The 7,718-nt window shown below is 38.6% G+C and overlaps 1 pseudogene; it reads right to left on the bottom strand.

The window, feature by feature from the left end:
* Positions 1-944: 944 nt before the first annotated feature.
* LOC105980585 lies at positions 945-1,842 on the bottom strand (annotated as a pseudogene).
* Positions 1,843-7,718: the final 5,876 nt, after the last annotated feature.

Here is a 7,718-nt window from a genome sequence, read left to right as displayed (position 1 = left end):
AAGGTGGCTCAGTGGTAGAGTGCTTGCCTTGCATGCCTGAGGCCCTGGGTTCGATTCCTCAGCACCACATAAGCAAAAAGAAAAAAAAAGCCAGAAGTGGCACTGAATAAACTTTTGTCAGCAAGACACACATGTTCAAAACCAAAAATCAAGAGACAAATGACATCAAAGATAACATCTACTACTGAGCTCTTCCTTCTAGCACAAACACCTTTCCCCTTTAACACTTTCAATCCCCACCTTGAAGGTGGAAGAAAACCTTTAAACTTTATTCTGCTGCCTGAAAAATCAATAAACCTCATTTTCCTTTTCTTCAAAACCCTGCCTTCATTATTTGTGAGTCAGCACCGAGTTCAGGATAAATCTAGATGGTGGAGATTCTCAGAAGTTGGTGGCATGTGCTGCAGATGTTAACCATTAGTCAAAGACAAGAAAAATCAGAATCATAAAGGAAAGAGGGTGAGAAAATGGAACAAAAGGACAAGATTAAGGGGTTTCTGATTCTGCCTTGAGCTCTGCACAGCTTGTATAAAGGCCACTTATGAAATTCTGATGCCTGTTACCACTTCAGCCATGATGTGAATGCTTCTATAAAACACAACAGTGAAAAAACCCACAACAGTGTTTAGGTAAGAATATCATTTGAATATTATGTAATGTAAAAACTCTCCAAATTTTATCCAGATGAGCAAAAATGAAAGGCACTAGTGTATATGTTACTTGATAAACATGTCTTATATAGAAAATAGTGAACAATGCTAGGCAGAGTAGTTTGACAAGATTAGTAAGATAAGATCTGTTCTAAAAAATGGTAAAAGACTAGTCTATTAAACTTCATGCAGTATCAGTAAAAGTCATACAAGTATGGAAAACAAAAACTCAACCTAAAAATGCTGATAAAAATTTAAGTTCCGTCAATTCCTTTATGTGACTCTCGGTTTTAATTAGAATATACTTCTCTTCTGAATTTTCATCACAATATTCCTCAGTGCCATTTTGACATCTTTGTTTTGAGAACTGTAGATCAGGGGAGTGAGCATGGGTACCACATTCATGTAAAAAACAGAAAAAAATTTCGCTGGTCCATAGTTCCATAAGTGCTGCAAATCCAAAGAAAACCAAAATAGCAATGATGTGAGAGCTACAGGTATTGAAGGCTTTCACTCTCCCTTAAGTGGATTTGATGTGAAGAATGATGCTGATGATAAAATATAAGAAATGAGGATGGTAAGACTGGGGACCATGATATTAATGGTCACAACAATAAGAACAACTGCCTCATTGACAAGTGCTGGAGCAAGAAAGCTGGAGGAGGGAAAGTATGCTGCACAAGTAGTGGTTGGTGACATCAGAACTGCAGAAGGTTAGTCGAAGCATGCAGCCTGCGTGGACCATGGCTCCAGCAAAACCCATCACATAGGAAGCAAAAGACAGCACCAAGCAGACCTGGTGGGACATGATGACCTTATACGGTAATGGATTACAGATGGCCACATAGCGATCGTAAGCCACTGAGGTCAACATATAACATTCAGAGATCACAAAAATAGAAAGAAGAACAACTGGGTCATGCACCCCACATAGGAGATGACATTCTTTGAGACAAAGTTCATCAACATTTTAGGGCTGAAAACAGAAGAATAACAGAGATCAACGAAAGATAGTTTGAAGAGGAAATAGTACATGGGGGTGTGGAGGCAAGAATTCAGAACGATAAGTGATCAAGCCAAGGTTGCCCACCACAGTAACAGTGTAGATCATCAGAAACATGTAAAAGAGGGGTCACTGGAATTCTGGATGATCTGCTAATCCTGCAAGAATAAACTCAGTCACCAGAGTCATTTCCATTCAGCATTCTCATGATGGCAAATCTGAGAAGACAGAATAGTTCATTAATAAAGGACCCAAGTCTCTACTTCTAATTTTTCAGTCATAAGGTAGAGAATGCTGGCTGAGTTGAAGAAAGCCCTTTGTAAATGACATTCGAATGTGCTGCTTAAAAAGCCTCCCTCAACATGTAAATCACTATGATTTTTATTCACATAAGCTGAATGTGACAGATCAATGCTCTTCACCTTCCTAGAACTTACAGAGGTAAAATACTGAGATGTGTCTGTTAATCTTCCTTTCTTTTATCTAGCCTTTACCTTCTATTTCCTATATGTTTCCATTAACTTACCATCTCTGTGGTGAAAAGCAAGGAAGAAGGGTTACTCTAAAGCAGAGACCATATTAAAATTCTCTTTCTTAGAAAGATATCCCTTCAAGTCTATGGGGTGTTCAAATAACTTTCTGCAAGAGTTCATGAAGTCAATAATGATAAGAGGTATAACGAAGATCCAGGATAGCTTAAGATTTAGAATTTCACACATATCCCAGTGTTTCTACACAGTCTTCTTTTCTATTTCATTCTAACAACAGAAAATGAAAAATAAATGATGAATGTGTATCCAAACGTCTTTTTATGAATGAATGAAAAAGAAATATGATTGTTTTTCTGGGTATATTATTAATTAAGGTTGAAAAGGTTCACCAACTATATTCTTATGACATGTAAACTCTCTGCATGTAGAGCACACATCGAATATTTTTAAATTACTTTTAATCTATTTACTTTTTGTTTATGTGGTACTAAGGAATCAAACTCAGGGCCTCATGCTTGCTAGGCAAGCACTCTACCACTAAGTCACATTCCCAGCCCCACACCAAATATTTTTAAAGAAACAGATATTTGATTCTGGTGTCCTGCATCTTGTATATACATTTTTTTAATATGGGGAGGGGAAGGGAAATAACAAAATTCTGAAATAAGAATATAAGAGATACTCATTGTAACAATGAGATGTACAAGACAGTATGTTAAAAAAAACAAACTTTACAACTTTGGAGGGGGGTGGGAGTTGGGGAGGTGGGGAGGAAAGGGATGGTAGGGGAAGTATAAAGGAGGGTGTAACAATGCTCGATATAAAATGGGCTTATTACCTTGCTCATGTAACTGTAACCCCTCTCTACAGTATTTTTACAATAAATTTTTTAAAAAGAAACAGATAAATCTCCCCTTCTATGCTGCTATGTTCCTGATATGTCGCTTGGGCTGCTGTGGCTGCATTGCTACTAGGTTGAGGACTAAGCCAACATAGTTATGGAGCTTTAAGATGAAAGAAATGCAGACTGTCCACTCAAGAGCTCATACTGCTAAGTTTCTTGTTATTTACTATAATAGCTCTACTAACTTTCATCCACAAAGAGAGTGAGAGGAATGAAGGGAATCTAGATTAACTCACTCTTCTTCCTCTCAGAGAACTAAGTGCTGACCCTCCATGCCTTTCTCACGTCCACTGTCCTGGAAAAGGAACTGGGTTTGGAGGGAGGTATCAAATGTGCTCACATGCAGTCACGGATTCTTCTTCCTAAATGGCAAATGTTTCAGTATAGACCTCATAGTAGGAGTTTTCTAAGGAATCACTCCAACTGATGATCATATTTCCAATTAATCATTTAACCAAGAATGTATGAAGGAAAGCCACAGAGTTGATGCCAGAGCCACCATGTCATAGAGCACGTGGCATTTATTTAAGCCTTATATTTCTTTTGGACCTGCTTAGAAATTCAGGAGTAAGTTGCCTCTAGAATATCCCCTAGGTGATCAATTGAGAAGAAAAGAAATAATGATGTCTATGTTTATATCCTAATTCATAATAGACATAACCTTCCCACTAGAAATCACATAATCTCCTGGGTATAGATGATAAGAGCCTTTGTTATCATTTATTATCATGCAAACCTAATGAATGTCACTAATATTCAGCAATTAACATTCTAGGTAATGTGTTACTTTCAGTAAAAAATTATTTGCAGGGGCTGGGAAGGTGACTCAGTGGTAGAGCGCTTGCCTTGCATGCTTGAGGCCCTGGGTTCGATTCCTCAGCACCACATAAGCAGAAAGAAAAAAGCCAGAAGTGGTGCTGTGGCTCAAGTGGTAGAGCGCTAGCCTTGAGCTGAAGAGCTGAGGGACAGTGCCCAGGCCTAGAGTTCAGGCCCCACTACCGGACCCCAAAAAAAATTATTTGCAAAATGTTGTAAAACAGTAACAGCATTTATAAAATGTAGTAAAAATTCCTTGAAAGAACACTTATTTAAACTGGACCTAACATCCAAGCCTGAGAACTGCCCTCTCAAACAAACAAACAAAAGTCAAACCTGAAAACATCATGAGAATGAGATCACAGAATTTATTAGCCCCAGAGAAAGATGAGGCAGGGACCACAGTGCCCTAGGTCATGCTTACCTAACACTGCAGGTTGATGTCAACTTCCTCATACCATAAAGATAATAAGCCATTTCCTACTTCTTACACATTCTTATGCATAACATTAGTAACTAATGACCAATAGACATTCTATGCTCTTCTTACTGACCACTGCAGTAATAATAAGTCTAGTATAAACTTTCTTATTTTTGTTGTTTCATTTTGGGTATTGGGGAGGGGGGTCACTTTCATAGTAGTAGTAGTAGCAGTAGTAGCAATAGTAATTGTACTAAGGGTTTCAATTCAACACGTTAGTTTATGACTATAATGCATCTTGATCCGTGTTACCCCTTCTATCATTTTCCTCCATCTCTCAAGCTGCCTGGTTCCATTTCTACACACACACACACACACACACACACACACACACACACACACTATTTTGACTCTTTTTCTCCTACCCTTCCTCTCTCCACTCATTTTCCACACTCCTCTTGATATCACCCTCACCCCATGACAACACAGGTTCCACCTTCTTTTTGGTCATTTTGATGCTGTAAATTAGTTGTTCACTTATACCATTGGATTCTTCCCATGTATACTTTAGTTAATTTGCTTGTGTCTATCTGCATATGATACTATATTTGTTTTTATATGTGTATATAATTTAGCATCTGAAGGAGCCAGACTCTTTAGATGCCTATTCATTTGCTGTGCAAGTAGAATTCATGTCCTCCCCACCCCAGGTGGCCATCCTCATTTTGTCTCAGAGAAACTTTTCTTTTTATTGTGAAAATACCGTACAAAGGGGTTACAATTACATGGGCAAGATAATGAGTACATTTCTTATCAAGCATTGTTTCCTCCTCCTTTGTTTCCCCTTACCATCCTTTCCCATCCCCCCCCCAAAGTTCGTTTTTCAACATAACGTCTTGTACATCTCATTGTTGCAATGGGTCCACCTGTATCCCTATTTAAACAATTTGTTTTTCCCTTCCCTTCCCCCAAATTACACCAACATCAAATACAGTGAAAACAGGGGTTATACTGTGGGGGAGGGCATACAAAGCAACAAAGAAATCATCTTATAAATATGTTAGAAACAATAGCAAGAAAGAAAAACATTTGAGTCCTTATCTTGGGGTTCATTTCGTCTAACATCAACTTATCTGACCATTTCTTCTTATCTCAGACATACACTCGTTATTGCAAATAAGGGAAACCATGGGACTTATGTTTCTTTGGGTCTGGCTTACTTCACTTAATATAATTTCTTCCAAGTCTTTCCATTTCTTAACAAATGGGGCAAGTCATTCTTTCTGATGGCAGCTTAGAATTGCATTGTGTATATATACCACATTTTCTTGATCCATTCATCTACTGAGGGGCATCTGGGTTGGTTCCATATCTTAGGTATGGTAAATAATGCTGCAATAAACATAGTTGTGCTGGTAGCTTTAGTATGGTCTTGTTTGTGATCATCTGGGTAAATGCCCAATCTGGGATTGCTGGGTCATAGGGGAGCTCACTGTGGAGTCTTTTGAGGAACCTCCATACTACTTTCCAAAGTGGTTGGACAAGTTTACACTCCCACCAACAATACAGTAAGGTTCCCTTCTGTCCACATCCCTTCCAGCATCTATTGTTATTAGAGTTCTTGATTATAGCCATTCTAACTGGGGTGAGGTAATATCTCAATGTTTTGATTTGCATTTCTTTTATGGCTAGAGAGGTTTCTTCATGTGTCTATTGACCATCCTTCTTTTCTTCAAAGAAACTTTTCTTTTTTTCTTTTTTTTTTTTTGGGGGGGTCTGGTCGTGGGGCCTGAACTCTGGGCCTGGGCACTGTCCCTCAGCTCTTCAGCTCAAGGCTAGTGCTCTACCCTTGAGCCACAGCGCCACTTCCGGCTTTTTTCTTTTTGCTTATGTGGTGCTGAGGAATTGAACCCAGGGCCTCATGCTTACAAGGCAAGCGCTCTACCATTGAGCCACCTTCCCAGCCCCCAAAGAAACCTTTCTTATGCTCAAGTTTCCTCAGCTGGCCTTTTAAGTGACAATTTAAGTATCATGATCAGACTTTATTGAATAAAAATGTACAGTTATAATGTGTCAATTAGAAATGAAAGGCAAATAATTTTCTTTATATAAAATATAGTTCTTATGAACATTAAGAGTTGGTGTTTCTATTTGGGTTTTTCTTTACTTGTTCTATTTTCACACTATTAGCTCTTGAGATAAAAATTTACAGCTGGGCATTGACTTCTTTCATCTATAATCCTAGCTATTCAGGAGGTTGAGATCTGAGAATCTAGGTTTGAACCTGGCCCAGGCAGGAAAATCCATGAGACTTTTTAGAGTCAACCAGTAAAAACCTGGAAGTTGTAGAATGCCAGTTTTGCATGATAAATGTAGGAAACAGTATCCAAGCCCCAATATCAACAACACACACACACACACACACACACACACACACACACACACACATTTTACATTGCATCCCTACATCAGTTCTCTAGGTCTGCTACAACAAAATATGAGAGTCACTCAACCATTTCTCCCCTCATACTTCTGAAAGTCCAAAGTGTGAGCAGGCTTTGTTCCTTCTGAGACTTCTCTACTTGGCTTAAGACTGCTATCCTTTCAATCTGTTCGCACCAGATCCTTCCTAGGTAGGTGCATACCTAACTTTGATGTTCCTCTTCTTATAGGTTGGATAAAGGCCTACCCTGACAACTTTATGTTAAACTAATCACAACATTAAAGACCAAATCTCCAAACTGCCATAGTTGAAGTCCCAAATAATAGTGGAACTACACACGATTTTTCAGGAACACAAGTAAACCCATCGACTACTATCAACTGGAAAAGATAAAAGTAATGGAGAATTTCACTACAACATCAATGTCAAAAATAAGGCAAGGTAATAGTACCTGTTGTGTCACCAACAGAAAAGGAGCTGCTGACCATACACGGCCATGAACTCATGGGCTGCTTAGAATTCTGTTTTATACTTAGTAAAATAATCTTTTAGAAATACACAGACATTCTCATATTTCAGAAGGCTCAACCATCCCTCCCCCATGGTATAACCCCTGCTTTCACTGTATTTGAGGTTGGTATAATTTGTGGAGGGGAAGAGAAAAAACAAATCGTTTAAATAGGGATGCAGGTGGATCCATTGACACAATGAGATGAACAATCCTTATGTGGAAAACGAACTTTACAACTTTGGTGGGGTGGGGGGAAGGAGGATTGGGTGAGGGGGAGCAGAGGGAGGATGGGAAGGGATGGGAAGGGGAAACAAAGGAGGAGGCTTACAATGATTGATAAGAAATGTACTCATTATCTTGCCCATGTAATTGTAACCCCTCTGTACAGTATTTTCACAATAATAAATAAATAAAAGAAAAAGAAAAAAGAAGGCTCAACCATTTATCTTGCCTTCTGTGACATGGCTTCTACTATCTAA

The sequence above is a fragment of the Dipodomys ordii genome, unplaced genomic scaffold, assembly GCF_000151885.1.
Source record: "Dipodomys ordii isolate 6190 unplaced genomic scaffold, Dord_2.0 Scaffold10, whole genome shotgun sequence".
Lineage (NCBI taxonomy): Eukaryota > Metazoa > Chordata > Mammalia > Rodentia > Heteromyidae > Dipodomys > Dipodomys ordii.
The sequence above is the reverse complement of the archived record's forward strand: the minus strand, read 5'-3'. Positions and strand labels throughout refer to the sequence as shown.